The sequence below is a fragment of the Orbicella faveolata genome, unplaced genomic scaffold (genome assembly GCF_042242905.1).
Source record: "Orbicella faveolata isolate gen_17 unplaced genomic scaffold, um_ofav_v1 contig_46, whole genome shotgun sequence".
In the NCBI taxonomy this organism is placed as follows: domain Eukaryota; kingdom Metazoa; phylum Cnidaria; class Anthozoa; order Scleractinia; family Merulinidae; genus Orbicella; species Orbicella faveolata.
Genome location: NW_028301576.1, coordinates 33193773 through 33218532, shown reverse-complemented (window position 1 = coordinate 33218532; position 24760 = coordinate 33193773). Strand labels below are relative to the sequence as shown.

The following is a 24760-nucleotide window of genomic DNA, read 5'->3' as shown; positions in this document are numbered from 1 at the left end:
TTTTGTTCTAAGGAGAATGGTACCACAAGGAGAGCAAGGGGTTACCTGAAACAAATATATAACTTTGTGATGTTCAAAGCTAAGTGACGGCGATGGAATGTGTTTTACGTAGAGTACACATGTACCTTTCCCACCCTACCTCCACTACTTCCTTGCCTCTAGACTAATTAATTAATCGAAATTAATTAATTAAACAAACATTAAAGTTTACACCTTATCGCCATAGGGCCATAGCGCCATAGGGCCATAGCGCCATAGCGCCATAGCGCCATAGCGCCTTAGTTCCTTAGCAGCAGGCAGCTCCCATAACCATCCCAATAGTGCACTCTGCACTAAAAATCGGGATTCTACTTTACATGCATCCGCTTACGCGTCTGTTGAAATCTTTCTAACTCAACAACAAATTGATTCGCGCTACAATTTTACGGTGAATTTAACTAGAAATACAGTCAAATACAGGTACAACTCCTCTGCTCCCTGGGCAGTGATGTTCATCTATCTTCACACAATATTTTCGACTAAAGTGTAGATGAAATGACTTTAATAATCGACTCAGATCGTGTTGGTGAAACGTCTTCAGTCGTGCAGGCGAAACAACTTTGATGCAGGCAAATCAACTCGTAGGCAAAACGACTGACATCCGTTTTCACAATAACGCAATGTTACGATGACAAATAGTTCTGAAATAACTGTAGCAGAACACTTATAGGTTCTAATCGCTACAAATTTCCACAATGCCACTCGGCAAAAACTGACTGTTCAAGAGTATTTCTACTCCCCCCTGGATGGGATGCTACTCCACTCCAGGGCTACCCCCCAAATTAAACTGCTATTACCCATTTATATACCTGGGTGAAGAAGGGCATTGTTAGAGTAAAGTGTCTTGCCCAAGAACGTAACACAATGTCCCTGGCCAGTACTTGAACCCAGACTGCTCACTTTGGATTTGAGCATACTAACACTGAGGCCACTGTGCCTCGCACAACATCTCATATATGAACTCAGTTAAATGAACATGCTCTCCATGAGTTCTTGTACCTCAGTGGATAGACGATCCACCTCATGTTCAACACATCTCTCAGATTTTTTATTTGTCCCACGCTTGTGTCATGTCGATCAATTTATCTTTCACATTTTATTATTCATCACTATTCACGATGACTTTGACAGCGCTGATCTTAGCAGTATGCAGGACGCCTGTCACATATGAAGTCAGGTAAATGACTGTACACTCTGACTTCTCATAGTTCAGTGGATAGAGCAACCACCTTGTGTTCAAGAGGTCATATTAACTATATCTTTTATCTTAAATTAATTATTATTATTATTTAATTTGTCTAGTTAAATGGATAGGTGATAAATAGCCCACCTATATTAGCACTTGCTATCCACAGACCAAATAACATGTAAAGCTAAAATGAAGGAAAATAAAGATTGTTGTTGTTTGTTCATGGCTTCAATTCCTGTTGCAGATTCAGATTTTTTTCTTTGTAGCGGGGCTTCAGCGTGCAAAGCGCGCCAGCGAAGCACCATGGGTAAGTAAAATTGGTAACCCATCAAGCCGAGAAAATTTGGTTATGACGTCAGCGTACGAGCGAGCGAACACCATCCGTACAGACTCTGGGGGAAGGGGAGGGGCGTCTCGCGGTAGCCCTCACGGGGAAGCTAGGGAATGCCATCTGTTCTGGGCGGGATTTTTCAGAAAAGTCAGGGAAAAAAAACAACTTATATCTATTTGTTATGTTGACAAACGATCGGAGGGGTTGATCTAACGTTTTCAAGATAGGGTTTAACTGAAGCAGAACGTGAAAGAGAACGGCAGAGAGCAATGATTGACAGCCAAAGAAGTGGCGAAGAAGATCGCGAAAGAGCGGGCCAGGGCTAGAAAGGAGGCAAGGTAGTACTGAACAGTGCTGTGAATTAGATCGAGTTAGGGCTAGAGAAAGGATATGAAATAATACCGAACAATGCCGTGAGGCAGAGCGAACGACGGCTATAGAAAAGAGCTGGAATACCTGAAAAACTCACTCAGAAGACTACACAACTTCGCACGTCGAGATGTGCAGCCGTGCAAGAAGTCACATGATTTCATCAGGTGATCAACAAGAGAAATGAAATGTTTCTTGTGTTTAGAGGAAAAAACACAGCGGGAAAAGAGTAGTTGATTCGTTGATCTATCGAAAAGATTAGTTCAGTTCAGTCTTCGCAACTTTTGCTGGAAGTTTCTGCCTATAGGATTCAAACTGAAGTGAACTGCCAAATTGTGGTAAGCGACTGTTTTACATAGAAACTTTCACGTTTTCCATAAAAATTATGTAGTTGCTTTGGCGAGATAAGCTTAGAAGTTAAGCTTATATTTCAATAGGAGTTTTAAAGTCTCCCTGATTATCTGATTTGGAACCATACTGGGAGAAATTTGATAAATTTCAAACAATAAGACTAGAGTCGTTGAATATAAAGTTGCATACTGTAAACAAACAAGCTTAGTTTTCTGTTGTTTTTCGTCGTATACCGATAACCTCACGTCTAAAAGTAATAGAACTGTATTTGTAAATACTGCCAGCCGAGTTTTGAAGTTTTCTTTGTTTTAGTAAGGACAGCCGCTTTGTAGACTGCTATAATTTCTTCTTCTGTTTACCTTGGGAAGAAGGAAAACCATCGATTTGCTACCCTTGACAGCTTTTGACGCTCGTATGTTGTCGTCCATACTGCGTTTACAAATTATGGAGACTTCCTCGTTTTGTTTGGTTAATTTATTGGGTTTAGTGAAATGTTTGGCTGAATTTCTTGTAAGGTTATTGGTAAAAGCCTGGTTAAGCCACGGCCGAAAAAAGGACTGCAAAGCCGTCGGCGAAAATAATATTCAAATTACGCTTTGGCGCAAATAATTATTCAACTTGAACACCGCAAGTCTTTGAGATTTTGGACGTTTTCTGGCTTCTAAATGCATTTGTTGGCTTTAACTGGAATGATAATAAATCTTAAACGAATTTTCTGTAACATTTCTGGTATCCTTCATTTGATTCCGGTGTAGTGATACCCATATTGTGTTTATGTAGTTTTCCTCGGTTTTGTTGTTGTTGTTGAAATGTCGAGTGGATGATTAGTATTACACTAGGCTTGCTGGTGCAGCAAGTATGGAATATAATTTTCCGAAATAGTAAATCTATACACTCTTCTGAAACGTGGTAAATTGCTAACAGCACCTCCATATCCCCCTTTTGCACATGAACATGAACTATTTTTTCTACATCAATCAGTGACCCTGCATGCAGAGAAAGCTCTACACAGAGACGATTCCATTGGTGCCACTGCATTTGGGGATACACAGTCCCTATTTCTCAATTTTTTGGGGGCTTTTCGTGTTCAACTTTGGTGCATGTAGGATATATTTTTTATCCATTTAGCTGTAATTTTACTGATGTCTTAATTAAACATATCTTGGATTTGGTTGACCAAATGCACATATGCATCAAAACCTCTGAGTGTGTTCAATTGTCTACATGTAGTGAAGGCAAAATATGTGTAGATGGTATAACTTACTTATAGCTTACTGATTAATTTTTGACATAATTTAATTACAAAATTGTATATTTGATGGGGTCACCCAGTAGTTAACAGTCCCTGTAGTCCACAATCTTCGTGGAGAAAAAAAAACACATCAATTATTGAAGTTGAATTATAAAATTATTAATGGTAGCCCACATGTAAGTATTCATCCACAAAGTGTTATTTTTACCATTAATGCCAGGGGAAGTTTTTCATTGTGAATGTTGCAATGTTGCAGTGGATCTCATTATATTCCTGTATGCTGTTCTTAATACTGTACAGCTGTCATACCTTTAACCGTATCTTTTTACAGTGACTTGGGAAGTGTCTTAAGGCTATGTAGAATTCCAGTATTTTTTAAAAGGTAGACAGTATTAATAGCATATTTTATGAAAAAAAAATGAACTATTGATGGATGTACAGCATGAAGGCAAATAGCAATGCACGAGTATGTTACAAAATACATGTACAAATTCATGCCACCACTGAGTCAATTGTAAACATTGTAATATTTAGATTTAGCCAAGCCTAAAAGTGGAGCTCCTGGGCCAGGTTGCTCAAAGCCCGAGTAAGCTAACCCAGGATTTTGATGTGAGTTTTGCAACTTTGAGGGGTTTTTTCTGTTTATAATGTCTGGCCTTCTGTTTTGAGTTTCAGTAATCTCAAACTCCATAAAACATAAGCAGTGAAAAACATTAGTATACCTTCTGGACAACCTGCCCTGATCAAGAAGTTAACCTAGCTTGAGCCCACGATCCAATAGAAAACCAGTACTTTGTCAGCAGTCAACTTTTTAAAAAACAGGTGACCTTGATGAGCTCTTAACCTGAGCCCGTGATATGGTCACATAATACTGGTCAGCAGATACCTTGTTTTGACAGCTGTCAATTGACCATGACATGGATGTCCAATATCATACATGTATGATTAAACTATGGCCGCCATGTTCCGTGGCGTCAGCTTTGTTGGGCGCACCTGCCATGATCCACACTGCTAGACATGTTGACCATGAAAAAATAGTTCTATGGTTTTCTACTTGTATGCGTGCATGTGGTTCTGTTTCTATAGTTATGGGACTCCGCTTGGTGGCGGCCCCTGGGAGCTCTGCTATAAAGGTGGCTGTGTCATATACTGTTTCACATAAAATGGAAAGAAGCAATAAGTTCATGGTTTAAGGTTACTGTATACCTTGAGAGGTGTTTCGCATCCAAGAGAAGTAATGCTCCCCTTTCACACTGTACTGTAGCTACCTAAACCCCTATATCAAATTAAAGCTTATAGAGCTGGTTATCAAATGAGACCAAGAATTTTGAAAGAAAATGAATTATCCAGTTATCCAGGCCCCCTAAGGGGAGTGTCCAAATCACCTTTAGAAAGCTACAGGTCAATGCAATTTTTTTGCTAATTTAATATGTTACTCAGATTCTAGACCCAAAGTGCTGAAACATTACAATATGTCTGCATTTTGCCATATTCAATTTCAGTGAACATAAAAGCTACAGAACAATTTTGAAATAGGATTAAAAAAATATATGAAGTGATTGTACAAAAATCACTCTTGGAAAAAAAAAATTCAAAATAAAATATCCCCTGACACGTTTTTGTTGTTTACATGTCAAATTAGCTACATCGCTTAGATGCAGGCACATGGTAACCCTAAGGACACAGCATTTACGACAGAGTGATTCTAAACTATATCCTTATTCTAGATCTAGACTACACAATTATATCATGGTCACTGAAGACTGCATAACCTTCATGATCTAAAGGCAAGGACAAGATCAGATCTACTGACTTTTTCAAAAAGAGGAAGCTTGGGATTGCATAACCCCAGATATGCATGTTTGCCAAGATGACTTGATATCCCAATTTGTTTATATTTTGTTTTTGTTTTTTTTAACCAGCACATTCAATGCAGACTGAGGACAACAAAAGAAAAGCCACTAACTGGAATGCAAACAGTTTTAAGACCTAAATGGAAGATCAAGATGTCTATAATTATTTGGACCAGGACAATAAACATAAACCGAGAAGAACGTTGAAGCCACTAGATGGAATGCAAACAATTCATAGACACTGCAAAAGTGTTACTCTTTTCTTTTCAGTCCAGACTGAAGTGTCATCATGTTCAAGATCATATATTTCATGAAAAGGTTGCAAGGATCATATTTGAAATAATTTCCTAATAGGTCTATTGCAATAGTGGATGACATCACCCCAGCAAAGACAGGAAGATCTTCCAGTGTCATTTGTTGATTGCAATTATACAAAGTAAGTAAGAGAGATACCAAGTAAGAGAGACATGCTAATTAAACTTTGACAATCCTACCTGCAAGACAACTCAGAAGACTTGCATGAACTCTTCAGATCACATGAAATACATCAAATGAATGGTTCTTGATCCTTCTCAAACAGTACTCAACAATCAATGACACAAGATACAACTATGGTACTGACAAACATGATGCCCGTGCTAACCTTCCATGAAAGCATATACATTGCTGATGAAAACTTTAAATAAGCATAAAAGCAAATGACTTTTAATTAATTAAATTAGGAAAAAAGTAGACAGAGTTCTAGAGCTGGTATTCTTGGTTTGCACTGTCACACAAAAATTAATTTGAATTGACCATTCAGTGGATAAATTCAAGACATTGTGATATTATAGGAGATAAATAAAGAAGACACCTTTCCAAGTTTTAGCTCTACAGGCTGTGCATCTTCCCAAGCTTCAGATATTTGTTGAAATATTTTGCGCAAATTTACAGAGCCCAGTATGAAACTGCCATGTTGGTGTACCTCCATTGTACACCAACATTGCAGCAGGCAAATGTTGTAAACATCTGGAAGTTACTTTGGATATCTAGGTGGCTGATTAACTGAACTGAACAAGCAAACATCTAAATATTAAGCACTTTTCCTAATACTTTAACTCTTAAAAAGGCTAAAAGCCACGAGATAAGTAAATATTTTTTGACAAATGCTTTTGTAGCTTCATGTTACGCACCACCATAACTCTGAAATTCAAAATGTGCTTGTTTCCAGACAAAGTAAGTTATTAAGGTGAAAAGTTGTTAAAAGATATAAATTTACACCCCTCTTATGCCTGATGAGGATAAAAACTTTAACTGGTGACTCTTTAGTTTTGGATTTTAGAAAATGATCATGTCACATGCAAATGAAGATTATCCTTGAGGTCAGATTGGGTAAGATTTGAGTCCTAGATTGAATGTTTTTTTTAGCATGAACATCTCAATATTGATTTTATTTCAAACAAATTAGAACCTAGAAGTTCACTAAATAGCTTAATTATTTAAGTACCTGTATTACCTGTAAGGCTTATAAGTTAAGGGAAAACAGCAAGTTCAACTCCTTCTACATGTACATGAGGGAGTTGTTTGACTCAAGAAAATAGCTTTTAGCTTCTGAACTTATTAGCTTGCAAAGAAAGTCACGTCTGATAGCACAAAGCCTAGCAGTTCCCTGGGAAATTCTTTGAAGAAATTCAAACTACAGAAGTACTGTGAGAGATTAAATTTTTTGGGGCTAGCGAGAATGACTTTTAGACAAGTACATCATAATTACAGCTTACTGAGAGGATAGGCCAAAAAATGGGTTTTCATTTCTCCACACCCTGCTTATACTTAGTTATACTTTGCGAGATGGTGCAAACCGTTCCAGCAGAAGTGAAGAGCACTAATTGTATCTTCAAGTTAGATACAAAAATCTCCAACTTTACACAAGGGTACACTTATCTATTAACTTTTGATATTTTTGGGGGAGATATGGTAGAGATTTAGGAACTGAGTAAACAAAGGATATAATGATTAATTATAATGCTGTCTTTCTGCTTAAGGAGGCAATAAGAATGTCACCAAGCACAGGAGACAGTTTTGTTACATGATCAAAATTTCCATTACATTGAAAATGCATGCTCTTTTGTCAATGATCAAATCTACAGGTGGATATACACAACTTCTCCCACTTAATATGAATGTCCTAAATATAATGGGTGACACCTCAGAATGTCTGAAAAATTAACTATCCTGAAAATTGATGCTTGAAGTACAAACAGCCCTATGCATTTTAAGCTTGCTTGCCAATAGGAGAGGAGTGATGTGAGTAAACAATTGAAAATCTTTTATGTTGTACTTTCTGGTTGTGACTCCTGCAAGTCAAAACTACATAAGACAGAAATACCACTAACAGCTTACTTGTTAGGGGTTCAAGCAAAGTTTCCCAATAATGTATTCTTAAAATGCAGGAAACACTATTTTTTAAAGAAATACTTATTACAGTCAAACTCACAAAACCATGAACACCTAAAATATGCCTGGAATGTTTATCGTGTAATAACCAATCACAAGTGAGATCTCAAACCACATAAACCACAGAACAAGGATGTATTGCATAGGTCATGGAACTATAAATTCATGTATAGTTTTGGTTTTCACTTTGTCCCAGGATAAACACTCTGTCTTTATATATTACTGAAAGTCCACATAATTGCTATCCTTTTGTATCAAGAACCACATCCAGTATTTTAATAGTTTGTGGGATTTTGAAAAACAAGAATCCCCCGACGCTTACAGTTACTCAAGTAAAGCGATGGTTAATTTGACACAGCTATAAATAGGGATGAATAAAAATTTAAAATTTTGGTGGTTTCACTAACTTTGGTATCATCTTTGGTTAAACTAGCAACTCAGTTTGCTCTCCAATAACTGCAAAGGTACCATGCACTTCAATTGTACAATTTTATAACAGTGGTTGGCCTTTTTAGGGACAACACATTATAGTACATTGGCCAAAATACAAATAGTCCAAAAACGAAGAACAGTCTAGAAAGTAAATTTAACAGAGCCTGCAATGATTACAGAATGATTAAGCCTTATTATTGTTTTAGTCAAGCAACACATACTTAGTATAAGCTTTTGCAGACAAGGATAGTACAAATCTGGAATGATATTCCCACAACTCTGGTTACCATTGTACTATCTAGTGAAACCACAACCTGCATGCCTCTTGTATGATTTGTTTGTCAAATAGAACCAATAAATTGTATCCATTTTAGCATTCTGCAAACAGAATATAAATGGACATAAATAAATAAACAAATTAATTATTCAAAATTATTCCATTAAATTACTGTAACTAACATAATAGCCACCTAATTTGTTATAAACTACAACTAGATTCTAACCTGGGACCTACAGAAATTTGATTACCTATGATATTTTGAACTTTAACACCCAACATTTAAGTACATTGTATATGGGAGTAAACTCTTTTTCCTTTATGTTCTAAAGATACTAATTTATGCACTGCATTGTTCACTCTGTACTGATGATACTGCTTACAAAATTCCAACAGTTTAGCTGTTCTATACATTTAAATGATTCTGTGGTTATTTTATGAAAGGGCCTGTACGGTTGAATATTCCTTGATGGCCTATGTAATTTAGTAATGTACAAAGATGTTCCGATTTCACTTCCACTTTCCTGGCAATCAAATTGAAAATCGTCAGTGTAAAACACAGACTGTGGACTGCAAACCGGGGTAAAATGCAGACTGAGAGTAAAATGCAGACTGCAGACTACAGACTTCATAAGTACATATCATTTTATAATAATAGTATCAGGCGCTGGTCTTAAACATGATTATTCAGGCTAATTGCAGTGAAAGACTGTGCTCCGGTCAGCTGACTCGCGCTCCGGTTAGACTGAATATCACTCCAGTTGGCCTGGACATCACTTAGGTTAGCCTCCAGTTAGCCTGTTTTTGCTTAGGACTCAATGGTCAGTCTACATTTTAGTCTGTAGTTTGCAGTCCGCAGTCTGCGTTTTACACTGACCGAATCAAAAATCTAGTGCAAAATAAGCCTACTTACACTGTAACATTGTAATCAACCCTAAAGCCTACCACTATCAACAATGAAAAATATCAGATGGCTTACCTCTTAATCTTTTCAAGAAAGTACCTATTCTTGTGTCAACATTTCACGGCGTTCAACTTCGAATTTTTCTGTTGCGGATCTTGTTAGACCTTTCGTGAACACGTTGCTTATGATCTGACATGTTTATAACTGAGCGTTAATTTTTCCGATACCTAATAAAGAGGAAAAATCACTTGAAACCTAAAAACTCTGATCAAAATGGTTAAATCCGACGTGTTTTGCAGGGTTATATACTTGCCACGAGTGGCGAATTAATGTCTTGTTCCCAGTGTTCCTCGGCCCCTCTCGAAAGGGGAAAATCCGCTGAGTGCAGGCGCAGGGCTACGTGAACGGCGACCCAACATGGGACAATTTGTGCAACGAACGTTTCAAGAGATCTAGATAGAAAAAAGTCGTTGGGGAGGGGGAAGGGGTGGCCTCTTAAGTTCCCCTGAAATCTGCCCATGAATTAAGGTTCAATTTTCGTTTTCATTATCACATCGCCTAGACTGCGAGCAGTCTCTCTCTTCCTCGAAAATCCATGGGAAAGAACGCAAAACAAGTAAGCGCGCGAGCATGACTCATGACTGTGAGCATGACGTGCGAGCAACAATGCTGCGAGCCGCTAGTAGCGCGGACATCGGAAGACGGCTGCTAGCGGCTCGCGGCATTGCCATTCATCGCTCACACGTCACGCTCACAGCCACGCTCGCACGCTTACTTGTTTTGCTTTCTTTCCCACGGTTTTCGGTATAGCATGCGTGGGGCCGCACACACGAGGAATGTGTTCAATACAGAAGAACCCTTTCTCTGTTCTTCTCACACATTGATTTATTTGGTGCATACAATTCAGCCCAATAGCCCTTTAAGTTTAATGCTTAGCTTTTTTTATTTGCATTACAATGTAATCCAACATGGATGCCATGCAAGTTGGATTATAAACAATTTATTGGCTGAGGTTTTTGTGATATCCGGAATAATCAAGGTGGAGGTAAGTGAAGCTGATAACACTAACCAAGCCCTTGATTATTTCGGATATCACAAAAACCGAATCTAATAATTGTTTTCTTATACATTGATTTAAAGAAAATAACGACAAACGCATTACCGCACCGAACACAGTTGATTTTCGACAAGCCATGTTCTTACTTCGCTGTCCGTGAACTTGACGTTACTCTTGAAAATCATGCACGGGGCGCGCAACCTACAGATTATTCACTGATCTGCTAGCAGATTAGTGAATAATCTGTAGGTTGTGCTGTTTCCTAGAATTAACTGTAGTTTTTTTTTAGCCAATGAGAAGACAGATGGTGACTACAATGTATGATGATTTTAACTATTAACAACATCCAATTAAAATTCTGAGGAGCTCCGCTTTTAGGCCTGGCTAAATCTATAGATTAGGATTTTTCAAAGGGGGGTCACAATGTGTTAAAATGAGTGTACTCACCAGATTGTCATGTCATTTTCGCCATCTGGTGTAGGTGCTTTGCTTAAAAAAGGATCACTTAAGGAGGGGTCACGGGTACCCCAGCACCCCCTTAGCTATGCCCCTGGTATCATGTTGATTAATTCACCTTTTAACATTTCATTATCAACTTTCAAATTCACCGTCTTTATTTACTTATCACTACTCAATGACTTCCACAGTACTGCTTGACACTTGTCACATATGAATTCAGTTAAGGTTACTCCAAACCACTGCACAGCTATTTTGCATCAACGATTACATTTGATACTTGATTAATTTGACAGCAATTAACAAACAATATAATTTTATCAACTTCTACATGTCATAATCTTACTTTTGATATATAGTTTCCGTAGTGTGATCGTCTGGGTGAGGGAAATCTGAAAAAAGTCTGCTCCATTCAATGTGATAAGTCAATTTAGCCATGATTGTATTGGCTGAAAGACTAATGTAAAGTTTGTCATCAGTCGTTGGTCAGTTTTGATCCGTCTAGTCAGTTAATCAATGATACCTTACATTAAGGACACTTCTGAGACCATCTCATGGATCCTACAGCCCTACATCATCTGTGTAGCCCACAAACCTACAACTACGTTATGACATTTAGTGACCAATATTAAAGGCAGGGATGAACCCAATAACAGACAGGGAGCAGGTTAATAGATCAAATGCTCCAACTGCCAAGCTTCCTACATTGGTGAGACTGGCAGAAACCTTAACACGAGACTAACTGAACACAAATGAGCCATGGGAAATGGTGATGCGAACAATCATGCTACTGTACATCATCAACTGACAAACCACAACATTGACTGGGACTCTGCTCAGTGCTTAACCTACAATACAAACTATTTTCAACAACTGACTCTGGAAAGCTGGTACAGTAACCTAGAACAAACGCCTCTTAACTGGTGTCAACAACTACCGGCACCTTACTAATGACTTATCCAGGACGGAAACGAAGCCGGCCAACGGACTTCTAACAGACCGACTAAATTTGATTAACAATATATGGACCAAAAACCAACTAATTTGACTGACAATAGATGGATTGAAACCAACCAGTAACTGATGACAACTTTTCATGAGTCTTTCAGCCAGTACCATCATGGCTAAATTGACCTATCACGTTGAACAGACCGGACTTATAACATCATAGACTGACAAACACTATTCATTTGACTCTGAAGATGACTTCCACTCTAGTTGTCGAAATGTCACTCACCAACAACAGTTCTTTTCAGAACTACCCTCACCCGGATGATCACACTATACAAACTACTGATACTCCTGGGCTCAAGCCATTTACTATGATATACAGTTTGTGGGAATATCCTTGACAAAGGTGCATGTATGACTTTTTTCTGGAGGGCACCTGCAAAGGTTTGGAGTAACCTTAAATGATTTTGTTCTCCATGAGTTGTTGAAGCTCATTGAATAGAGCACCCACCGAGTAACATTCATGAGATCATAGATTCGATTCCTGTTAGAGATTCGCAATTTTTCTTTGTCCCAAGCTCATATCATGTTGATCAATTCACTTTTGACATTCAAGATGATCAAATAACAGAAACTGATTTGTGCTAAGATACCTCTTTAACTTTATTTAGAAAATGGCCCAAAGAAAATAGTAATGCGTGATTCAGTAAGTCAATAGAAACATAGAACTAGCGTGAACTGTTGAGAAATAATGATCTGGGCAAACAGAATTTACATTTTGATGATCAGAATATATGAGTTGTTTTCTAAAATTCCTGAAAGAATAACAAAACATCTCCGTGTAGAAGATTGAGAGAAGTTGTAAAAACTGTGGATTATCATATGTAGAAATTAAGAGTGGCTAATCTTACTTCTAAAAACAATCTGAAAACATCGATAATGATATAACCTTATTCACACTTTTTGCTAAAGTTTAAATTAGTTTTGGCATGTGGGTTCTGTCCTCGTGTACCCGTTCACAAGAACCAATACAAAAGACCCAACAATGTTCAAAAGCTAAACAAAGGTTTGTAAAGAAAGGAGTGCAATGGTTATTCCCTTTGTGTACCGGTACACCAGGACACAACCGGCAAGTGGCTATCTAATTCGTAAAATGAGAATTTAAACAACCGCAAATTGCAAAACTTTAAATTACCAACAAGCATATTTCTAACTGATAAGCTTACATCTTCTTTTTTAGATTATACAACCTACGTTCAATTAAAGCCATGTATTGATTTGAGATTACGAAGAGTAAATGAAAATATAAATAAATCATCCTTATCTGCTTCCATTGTATTAACTCTAGGAAATTCTCTTTCCTTGCGTCAAAGATGATTTTAAGAAGTTAAACTACATACAAGTCGTATCCCATATTCCTGACGTACATAGTTTTTTTTGTCAGAAACCAAAGCCCACCAAACAGAACCAAACACACATCCAGAATTTTACCCAATGTAGAGGAGTATCCGAACAAAGACCGCTGATCACAGTATAATGCCTCATGTACACTAACACTGAATATAGGACAAAAAGCGCATAATAGTTTGTGTGCGGGTACAAAATGTTCATAAGTAAAACGGAAGCGAAACTAATAGATTGACGGGATAAGTGCATCTCTTTAAACAATGAACAATGAAGGAAATTGCATTGAATCGAAAAGAACAGAGAAAGTAGCGAAAGAAATGAAAACATTAAATATTGTTACTTTCAAAAAACAAACAAATCATCAGCTGATAATCGGTTCCAATTCTAGAAAAGTGCGGAGCAACGTTCAAGTGACTATTGTTTGTAGTCTCACCATTACAACATGCCGTAGCTGACCAGATCTGGTAGAATTACACAACATTTAAGCGTCAAAAAACCAACAAAGTGCTCAATAAAGTATGCTAACATTTACTTCTAAGTAGTTCAATCAATTCATTGTTGTGTCTGAAAAATGCCAGAGAGGCAATGCCGTTGACAGAAGAACAAAGTTTTTGTTCGGAATACATCATGTTAGCAGTCTTCATTACTAACGGTAAAACGATTCAACAAAGCAAAATAACAACATTTTCTTCCGTCTAATATAAAAAAATTCCTCAAAAGCTCTCCCTGTAAGTTTATAGGCTGGTAAATTTATCTCTGCAAGAGCTAAATTAATTTCTTTTCACAGTTTCACTGAGCGTAGTAGTTGCCGAACAGCTAAACACATACTACTGATTACCTGTAAGTTTCCGATAAATTTTGAATGAATTTATACCTAAAAAAATGCAAAAATATGCTGATTTTTTGGTTTTCTCTCTTTTTGATTCTGTACTACACAATTTCTGAGCTAATAAATGCAGCTTCCATGATAACAGTGCAAAAAATAGGACAAAACGTATAAACAAAACTCACCCATCTTCGCTGACACCACGGCCCCCAGAAAAGACAAGGGCTGGGTCACTTGCATGTATGGGTTTTATATGAATTTATGGCGTGTCACGTGTTCCCTTTTTCTCATTCTTATTGGTTTTTAAACGTTTTGAATGACACTTGGAAAAGACGTGTTATTTTATTGGTTGTTTCATTCGTCATGTAACTATTGTCTTATCTTTCAGTGTTTCCCATTGGAAAGAAATATTAAGGTTACCTGGAATCTGGTGCTCTGTTATATACCCCACCTTTTTACTAAAAATTAGCCAATGTGCATCGACATTAATATTTGCAGAGATATGTCATCAATTCACCAGAACATGCACACTAGTGTACTCAGGTTTTCAAATATGCACCTCGTTTGATGAGAATCTGAACTTCACTGCCTTGTAATTTTTATATTAATTTTGAGCTGTTTTTGGCACTTTAAAAAGTTTTTTCAGTCTTTGGAACTGGACGAAAGAGAATCTACACGTCGCCAGATCTAGAAGACGTCCAAATCTGAACAAAAGCTCCAGGCCATCGCACAATCTGGATAGGGAACTCTGCAATACAATATATCTATTTGTGGCACATTTCCTTTGATTGGAAAAAAGATCAAGGCAAGTAAACATAGGAAACATAAATCTTATCGATAATCTTTGATCATGTACATGTATGGCAGTATTTTTTTGTAATGTTGTTTTATTTTCTATAGCTGTATTCTTAAACAATCTTCTTTTAATATGAGAGACAATGGTACACATATCTTATTGGCCGGCTGGGAAATCCCTATAGTAAATCAAAGTGGCTATGAGTCACTGAACTTGGAAAAACAATTATGGAAGGGTGTTATGAGGCATGGCTCATTGAGGAACTACTTGTGATGTGAGGGCAGTCTAGCATTCAAACAAGCCCATAAAGCCTTTTTCCTTTCAGGAGTGTGTCGTTGATGTTTGAAAAATGAAACAATTCAATGTTAAGAAACAGTTTCTTACTCAGGCCTGCCTACTCATTTTACATTACCTGTATCTGTACATGTCTTCCTTGTGCTGTAGTCAAAAATGGTAAGATCATTTTGTTTGGTAAAAACAAACACTTGAGCCTGGTGTATGTAAGTAAATGATTAATACTTTCACCCTTCGGTAACTGATGCACAAGTAATACGGTGCGATAGGCACTGGCTCACCGTGCAAGGCATTGCGAGTGCAAACCCTACTGGTGACTTCTAATAGTGTTACCTTTTGTTCGTATAGTGTGATCATCTGGGTGAGTGTAGTTCTGAAAAGAACTGTTGTTATTGACTGACGTTTTGACAACCTGAGCGGAAGTCATCTTCAGAGTCGAGTGAATAGTGTTTGTCAGTCGATGATGTTATAAGTCTGGTCCGTTGAATGTGATTGGTCAGTATAACCATGATGGTATTGGCTGAAAGACTCGGGTAAAGTTTGTCATCAGTCATTGGTGAACAGTTTGTCATCAGTCATTGGTGGGTTCACCAATGACTGATGACAAACTTTACACAAGTCTTTGTGGTAGAACATAACATGTAAGACACATGCGTTCTAGCATTGTTAGTGTGATAAACTCCATTCTCGAGTTCAGATGCACGCCTTTTTATTTTTTGTAATGAGTGATTCACATGCTTGTTTTGGCTGGGGATAGCAGTTATATTTCAAGTAACGTCAGTTCTCCTTTTTTAGTACAAAGAACGTTACTGTGGCTGCGTATATTCTGGAATCTTCCCTAGCTCGATTCAAGAAATGTCGTCTGCTCTTTATAACTATTGTGTATTTGTCAGGGTTAAAATAGGGAGTGGGAACATGTTGCTTCTCCTTAGCAGCTTATTTGTTTCCTCTTCTATGAAAGAGAGCCCAAAGTTCATATTCAGCCAAAACTTTCCCACGATAGTTACATGTAAAACTAGTAAATTTTGTGACAAAAAAACTTCATTATTATTGCCGCAGACTCCATGGCACTTACTGAAACCTCCAATTAATTTCATCAGTCAATGAGGTGACTTGCTCACCAATGTGGGATAACTTCAGGCAAGGAAAGATCTCTACCTTCAATACTTCTAGTTGAAACACTCCTCAATGCTATTAGTTGATAACATTGTGTATTAGTTTGATGTGGTTTTATTATTTACATTAACTGAGCTGGCAACAGAATTAGAACACACTATTCTGTGATTCGACATGACTATTTGATAACTAGATTAGTTCTTGTTATCGGTGAAATGAAAATTTACATTTTGAATAAAACAAAATCATTCCTCTTCAACTTTTCAGCAGATATTGAACTTTTCTATTCCATTTATCTCCAGCAGTGAGTTAAAAAATACACATCTTTCTTATATTTTCGTGGAAACAAAGGTATCTTGTTGTATACATTAGCAAGGAAAACAAAAGTATCAAATTACAAACATTGGCATGAAAAGTAATGCTACAAAATGAATGAAACTCAAGATAAAATACAATAAACTTAAAACCATCTTGACAAACGGTAACTGTAAGTTATTTTTGAGCAAAACACAAACATGAAAAACACACACGCTGCTAAGATTATGTCTTATCAAGTTTTTGTCCGCTCATATTCTGCAAAGGAGTGAAGGCCTAGTTGACTACCATGGGTGACAACAGCAGGGGTGAGGAACTCTGTGACTACTGCATCAGAGCTGAAAATTACACTCTGCACTATCTGAGATTGTCTCACTAGTTTCTTTTTCTGTCAAGAAACCATTTACCACTGGTAGCGTTTGTCTTTCCCTTTCTTGCGTTAAAATAATCGTCTGCAGCCTTTATAATTAATTAATTATTTGTTTATATCAATTGCTCTCAGACTCACAATATCAGGTAGGTTTGTGAAAGAAAAACCACAAAGACTTTACCTGAATAGAATCACTAAGGCAGAATCATATAAGTTTTGTCCTTACAATGAAAACACCATTATACCTCCTACCTCTCGAAAATAACTAACTTGACATGCTGCAAGTGACTGTAAAACAGCCTTAGATGGCTGATGTTCGAAACCCAGGGGGACTCCTATATGAAAAGGTCAGGGATGTTCATCGTTTCAGGTACAAATCAAGAATTTCTGGTCTCACTTAGGGTGTTGTCAATGAAACATCACCATTTTAATAGCTGTCAGGGTGTCCTTTTGGGCACACTCAAAGAAATAATAAAAAAATGCTCTCATTTAATTTCTGTTTTCAGGCCTAATCTCTCAAGTACGCAAATTGGGTCTGCAAGTGCACGCAGGATCCTTTCTTGAACAGTGGCTAGTAATCGAACCTATTCTGTTTTAAGTGGTATCTTTTAGGGGTCTAATGAAGCTCAAGCAATGTCCACATTAATCTCCTTTAGGAGTTAAATTCAAATTTTCCGACAAGCATCCATTGCCTTTTCAAATGGGAGTCATCCCCCAGGTTTCCAAATGTCTAACAGGAACTGAAGGAACGATGGAGTGAAATCATTCCACCACTACAACTTGGAAAATAATAAATATTTTCCAAGTTTAAAACCATGGCTGAAGTCAATTATACAGATCAACCCTAAGTCAGCTATTAACATAAAATTATTCAGTAGCAGAAAGTGACAAAATTCATTGAGTGTATTGCACAGAAACTCTCTCAAATACAGCCACAATCAAAGAGGTAAACTTGGCCGAAATTGACTCATTTTTTTCTTAAAATTGTACAGACAGAGACACACAGGATTACGAGCCATTAAAATGCCAAGATACAAACAGTCAAACAAACCCTCCAACTTCAAAAAAACTCAATTGAATTTGCTTACAGTGACCTTCATTGTCATTTAAAGGAAAATAGAGATAAATTTGCATTGATTAATCATTGATGGAAGTACAAAAAGGGCAAAATGATTCCTTCAATGTTACAGCTGAGGGAGAACAACTGCAGCCAACCATTATGAACTTGTATAGTATTCCTTTTGAACATATTTTATGACACTGTTAAATCTACATTAAGAAAATTTTATGGCCATCTTACACCTATAGTAGTGCCATTGGCAATTCACACAATTTCTATAATTGTGAATCCACCAGCTTCATAGGGGTATGTCAAGGAATCAAATGGTCTTTGCAACCATGCCAACACATGTTTGTAAGCACAAACACTGATGAAAGTTGACCTCACAACCAACAAACACTTTCTTTAATGAAGCTGTCAAGCACTTGTAAAAATAGAGGGGGTAAGTTTCTAAAGAAACTGTGGTGCTGCGTGGGTGGGGAGTATAACAAGATAATTTGGTTTTATCAACTGGGTTGATAATGTGAATTGGCCACCGTAAAGAGATTTGAAAGCTGATGTTTTGAACATTAGCCCTTCATCACTCGGATAAAGGACTAATGCTCGAAACACTAGCTTTTGAATCTCTTTATGGTGGCCAATTCACATCAACCCAGGTGATAAAACCAAATTAACTTGTAAAAATTTTCCAAGCATTACCAACAGAAGCCAAATTTTGCAAGAACTGCATAATTTTTAGGGACCATTCATGGTTTACAACCAGCATCATTTAATCTGACTTGCAAAAAATAAAAAAAAAAGCAATCACTCATTAAAAAACGAACAATTTTGTTTATTACAGACTCACTCAATCCTGAAACTTTCAACAAGGAATGTAAGTATTTATTTGACATTAAAATGCTTATTGACATAAAAGATAAGTTAATTGGCATTAATCCTTTATTGAAATAAATGAAGATGGTAAAGGGAAGGTAAGGATCACATTTTACAAAAAAATGGGCCCTTTCTCAATTCACCAAAAAATATATTGACACTTCACCCTTAATGGAAAATAACAAAGCGTTTTGGAAAATCACAGTTCACAGCTATATGGAAATCATGATTCACAAGGAAAAAAATAGCCATTTCACATTTCATGGGAAATAAAAAGAGCTGATCACTGGTCACAAAAATACCCTTTACCACCCTCATAAATGTACCATCACACTTCTCTACAACTCAGTACCACAACAGAACATCAACCCCCAACGTATTAAGGCCTACGAATACCAGTATGTATCATTTCTAATATCACAAAACAACAAAAACTTCAACTAATATATCTATTAATTTGAATGAAAAACTTTGACCTTTTTGTTAAACTTTAATTTAAATTTTAACATTGCACAACCTACAAAGTACAAGTAACAGCAGCACAGTGTGCTGAACTTGTTAGATCCTGACGGCCAGATGCCAGCACTAAGCGTAAGTACATCAATTGTTTCTAATAAAATCTACCAAAATCAAATCATACAGACTTTTTTCAGTGTTACATTTTGTAAATTGCTTCTAAGTACTATTGTAAATAGTTCTGTAAATTATCAATACCTCCCCCACTAAAGGGATGCTTCCTAACATCCCCACCCCACCCCTCTGATAATTCCAATTATGCTTCATACATTTCCTTAACATCTTTGCCCTTTGAGACCCCTCCCTGCCCCAGGAATTCCCAATCCCTCCTCTGGCAGAATATGGACATTTCCTGGAACCACACACTGCATAATTCCAGATAGTATCCATTATCACCTTGACCCCAGGGAAGGTCATTAAAAATTCATAGAGGAATGGGTTCTCCGAACTATAATGCTAAACTGGAAAGCTTCAAGGTTTATGAATCGTGTCACAGCTACAATATGTTCCACGTGCAATGTTTCATTTTGCCGACTACAGAATTTTGATAAAACAAATTTTATAGTTTCTAGATTTATAGTTGCTAGATTTGATAGTTTCTAGAGCAACTAAACAAAATTAAGATCTGTGCAAAAATATCATATTGTGGAATGTTGGCTTAGCTTTAAAGACCCATTTTCACCCTTGATGCATTGCATGCTGTGGTACTTTAATCCTGGATTTCATATTACATGAAATTACCGAATTTTCCAAAGCAAACTTACGTCGCTTGTTCCCAAAGCAATCCTTGCAATATTTTTTATTCTCTTGCTGTAAATACTTTCTCTTATTGTCATTTTTCATATTTCTAAAAGTATTTTGTAAATGTTCGGTATATTTAACAATTATTCCATGAGCGTGCGTTGGATATGAGATGGTAAATAGCCAACGAGGCCCGTAGGGCCAAGTTGGCTATAACCAATCTCATATCCAACAAGCACAAATGGAATAATTGTTTTATTAAATTCTCAACCTTCAGTTTTGCTAAATTTTCATTTAAGTTTAAGAAACGACCGGAAAGTGAGGTGACTTCCGGGTGCCAAAACTACATGATCTCATGATCACATGATGAGTGCACCGCCGTGCGAACAGTTGAATGAAAAATCAAAAGCGAAGCAAATTACCGTTGAACTGAATTTACAGTAATCCAAACTTCACGGTCTGTTTTGTACTGGTAAAAACCTTACTGCAGTGTCCTCAAGTGCTCAAAGTTCAAACTCATCGGGAAGAGTAATAACTGTGGACATTTACACTACAGTTGTAAAAATACTGGGGAAAGCTTCTCTGATCGCCATGCCGTGAAACGGAGGTTGAACTGGTGGAAAAATTATTTTCGACAAGAACTGCTCTCCCAGACTCTTGATGGGGAAATTCGTCTGGGATTGGTCTGCTCTGCTGCTGTATTTTGTTTTCCTTCCCCTGCACTGAAGTGGCACTACCAGAAGACACATTTCCAATGAAATCACTGAGAGCGAGTGACATCTTCTGTTGTTGTTCCATCGAAGGCCGCTCGTTGTAGGACTCAACTGCCTGGTCAGACTTGTGTCCCGTTATGGACTTGATGTGCCTCATCTCACAATTATGGTCGGAAAGCACTGTGACAGATGTAGCTCTCAGGCAGTGGTTTGTGAGATGTGGTTCTATACCTGCTCGCTTTGACATCTCTTTCATCATGTTGTCGAGCGTAGTTGTACCCAGAGGTGCGCTGCAAAACCAGATTTTGTCGGCTGCGGGATTGAACTTCTTGCTTTGACCATCTCTTGGTCTCTGAAACAGAGCATCTGACGTTGGATTGAGATGACCCAAGTAGTTCTTGAGCGTTTCCACTGGACATCTTTCAGATGCCGGGACAGAAAATATCTTCGCATCCGATTCATCCTCAGCATCTGCGAGGCCTCCCTGGTGATTTTTTGTAGCCGGCAAGGAACCAGGCTGACTTCTGTTCAGTTCGTAGTATTCAACCCCTTGTGGAGTTTTTCATAGAGAAAGCATTGCGGGTGTGAACTGTCACTGGTTTTCACGTCCCCGTCTTCCAAAAAAGAGGCCAAGGTAGAACCAAGCCGTCCTCTGTAACTGGGCAGGATTCAAACTGTCGGCTGGGCCGAGTTCGCCACTCTCAAATAGTTTCTTCACCTGCTCTTTTGAGATTGCGTTTTTGTGAACGATGCCAGCTATTTTACCCGTTTTCCTTAGGTCTTTCATGAAAGCGTCCAAAACTTTATTTGCCTCAGTGAAAGCGGGGTCAGAGATTATGGAAAACAGTTTGTTGTGTGGCGGTGAGCAAAGAAAACGATCAATGGCGGCTCTTATGGATTTCGTGGATGAACTCTTATAATATGTGCCATCTTTCTTCCTCGCTGACGTGTAAAAGCACTTCAAACAAACGTTCAGCTCTTCTTTTGACATTTCTTGTATTGGTTTTGAAAATGTGGTGCCACCAGGACTAGCAAGCCACTCTGTAACATTAAGGTAAATATTGTTGTTGTTGTTACGTAACCTTCATGAATACGTAAAATCTCAATGGTCGTATTTGAAATTTTGCAACTTTTAATTGAAAATTAATGGGTATGTACCGTTAAATAATCTCATCCCAAACTTTGTGGCTTTTTTTGTTGTTTCTGGGACAGCCTTGTCCATGATTTCTTGTATTTCTTCCGTGGATAGCTCACCAAATCTGCTTTTTTCATCCATTTTTTTTTTCTGTCGACGAAACTTGGCTTCCCAGGAAAAATTTTATGCTGAACGACATTTGCCGCATTCATTTCCATATAAGGTCAAATGCAGGTATAATGGCTGGTAACCAAGATCTAGTGAACCAATCAGAAAGCTATAATTGCATTATCCGAGGTTGAGAATTTAATAAATTCCTATATTTTGTTATGTGAAGACTATGTGTGTCTGACGAAATAGCTGCCATTACACGCAATCGTGTTGGAAGACCAAAGTTACCTGGCTCTTTGAAGTCAATTCAGTTGAGGGAATCTGTTTTTGATCTCTGGAGGGATAGAAATCAAGCTCTGGGATTTTCAGAATGCACAGACAGTGAGTTTGCAGAATTCCTGTTACATCATCGAAGGTGAGGTTTGTTGCTCCACAGCTACATGGTCTGCACCACTTTGTTCTGCTTCTTACATAACATTATTTTCCTCTGTTGCCGATACACGTCTCCGGGCAGCATTCGTAGTTGACTTCCTTTCCTTAGTTGATCAAACACCAGTTGTGAATCTGCAGCGGTAAATTTATCTCTGTCTTGTCAAGAAGATAATGATACAAGTAAGCAAATTCTATTTATTACTGTAATTCACACATAAGCTTATAAGCTTTTTCAAGCTTAGAAATATACATAAGCTTATATTTTTTTGTATGTGTGTATATTTATTTGATGAATCTGTAATAGTTTTCCCATGTATTTTAATTTTATATAGTTTTGAAGAAATTATTATTTTTTCTCATGAATAGGTTCTTTACAAACATATTTGCTAGTTTATTCTAGATGCAGTTCCCTTGTTTTCTACCTTTATTTGTGCAAATCATGTTGGAGTGTCACACTCAAGTTGTGTTGATGTCACAAGGACATCTGACTTGGGAGAACAAAGAGAACCAGATCCAAGGCATGCAAGAAGTACACTGTTTGACCAGACCGATAACAGTTTGACTGGCAACGCATTCTCTGCTGGTGGGGTTGAAAGTGATGACAGCCTGTCTGAAGAAGACTCTGATTTATCAGTTGAGCCCATTTTTGATGATCATCATTTTCCTGACTTGGAGCAAAGGTATGTAAATAGAGGATATAACACTGGTGCAAAGATATGTCTTTTTTTCAAGTGGTAAAAACAATACAAGCACAGCAAGTATGTAACGTCAACGAAAAGGAAAACTGTTTGCCTTCACAACACAACACTGGAGCACACACGCTTCGTTTGCACACACAGCGCAAGCGGGGTGGGTCATTAGGGCTCAGGACCCATGCTACACTATCCCCCGCCACTTAAGAGCAGGATTAGTTCCTTTGAACTCAGTAGCCTTAACGTGTAAAAGTTCTAACAAAGTCCATGGGCTAGACTGGCTAGCACACAACTGTTCTAACATAGTCTCTAAGCCAAGGTGGCTCTCTCCTTTCACGCCTCGGTCTCTGACTCGGATTAGCAACTGGTGAGCTACTCTCCACAGGAGTCTCGAGCTGATGTGGAATTTCGGCGACTGGAGAATCTGGGACATCAGCATTTTGAGAAGCAGGAATCAACACACTAGTATCCTTGCGAGCATCCAGCTGGCGTTCGGTGACTGTAGAAACAGGACTCAACACACTAGTATCCTCGTGAGCATCCGGCTGGCATTCGGTGACTGGAGAAGCAGGAATTTCCAACCATTCCAACTCAACCTCACCAGAGTTTACTGGCATTCTCTGCACCTGGCCACTGAGCTCTTGCGATGAAGGAGAAAGAGCCTCCCGAGGGGGAGAATGACTCGGTTTCAAGTAGTTGAAGTGGACCACTCTCCTTTGCCAACGCCTTCCAGGCTTTCTTTTCTCCTCTTCAATACGATAGGTAACATCAGACAAGGCCTTTATGACCTTCCAGGGGCCACACCAAGGCTTAAGGAACTTGTTCCTCCTGACCCTGGTTCGGTTTCTGTACCACACCCGGTCTCCAGCATCGAACCGCTGACCATAGCACTTGGTGTCATAATAGGCTTTCTGAGATTTCTGTGCTCCTTAAGGTTTTCTCTCACTAGCTCCTCTGTTACCTCCACCTGAAGCTTCTGCTGAACAACATACTCCGGATATGTTTTCGCTGACCTGGGGAACGCCGAGGTCTCTAACTTAAGGGCAGCATCCAAAGGCAAGATGGCTTCTCTCCCAAACATTAGGCGATAAGGGGTGAATCCCGTCGACTCATGGACGCTGGTATTATAGGCCAACAAGGCCTTTGGAACACAGTCTGCCCAATCGTGGCGATCTTCGGATATTAGCTTAGACAAGATCTTTACGAGGGACTTGTTCAGCCTCTCCACCTGGCCATCTCCTTGGGGGTGGTACGGTGTTGTCCATGTCTTAGCTGCCTCAATCAAGTCACACAGTTCTCGGAAGACTGCTCCGTCGACATTAGCACCCTGATCAGAGTGTAAGTTCTCAAAACATCCAAACAGGCAAATGTATTCATCCATCACCTTCTTTGCAAGCGTGACTGCTGATGTATTTCTCACCGGGAACTCTTGGGCGAATTTTGTAAAGTGGTCTGAGACCACAAGCAAC

General features: G+C 38.2%; 2 long non-coding RNA genes and 2 pseudogenes across 2 annotated transcripts; 2 read left to right on the top strand and 2 right to left on the bottom strand.

The window, feature by feature from the left end:
* The first annotated feature begins 2112 nt into the window (after positions 1–2112).
* Positions 2113–6257, top strand: LOC149099847 (uncharacterized). Its single transcript, XR_016203746.1, has 2 exons — positions 2113–2266; positions 5454–6257. It is a non-coding gene; the product is annotated as an uncharacterized LOC149099847 (long non-coding RNA).
* Positions 6258–7312: 1055 nt separating this feature from the next.
* Positions 7313–9743, bottom strand: LOC149099846 (uncharacterized). Its single transcript, XR_016203745.1, has 2 exons — positions 9506–9743; positions 7313–8627 (listed from the first exon to the last, which is right to left on the bottom strand). It is a non-coding gene; the product is annotated as an uncharacterized LOC149099846 (long non-coding RNA).
* Positions 9744–10580: 837 nt separating this feature from the next.
* Positions 10581–12277, top strand: LOC149099845 (uncharacterized; annotated as a pseudogene).
* An 8273-nt stretch (positions 12278–20550) lies between these two features.
* Positions 20551–22004, bottom strand: LOC149099844 (uncharacterized; annotated as a pseudogene).
* Between the last annotated feature and the right edge of the window lie 2756 nt (positions 22005–24760).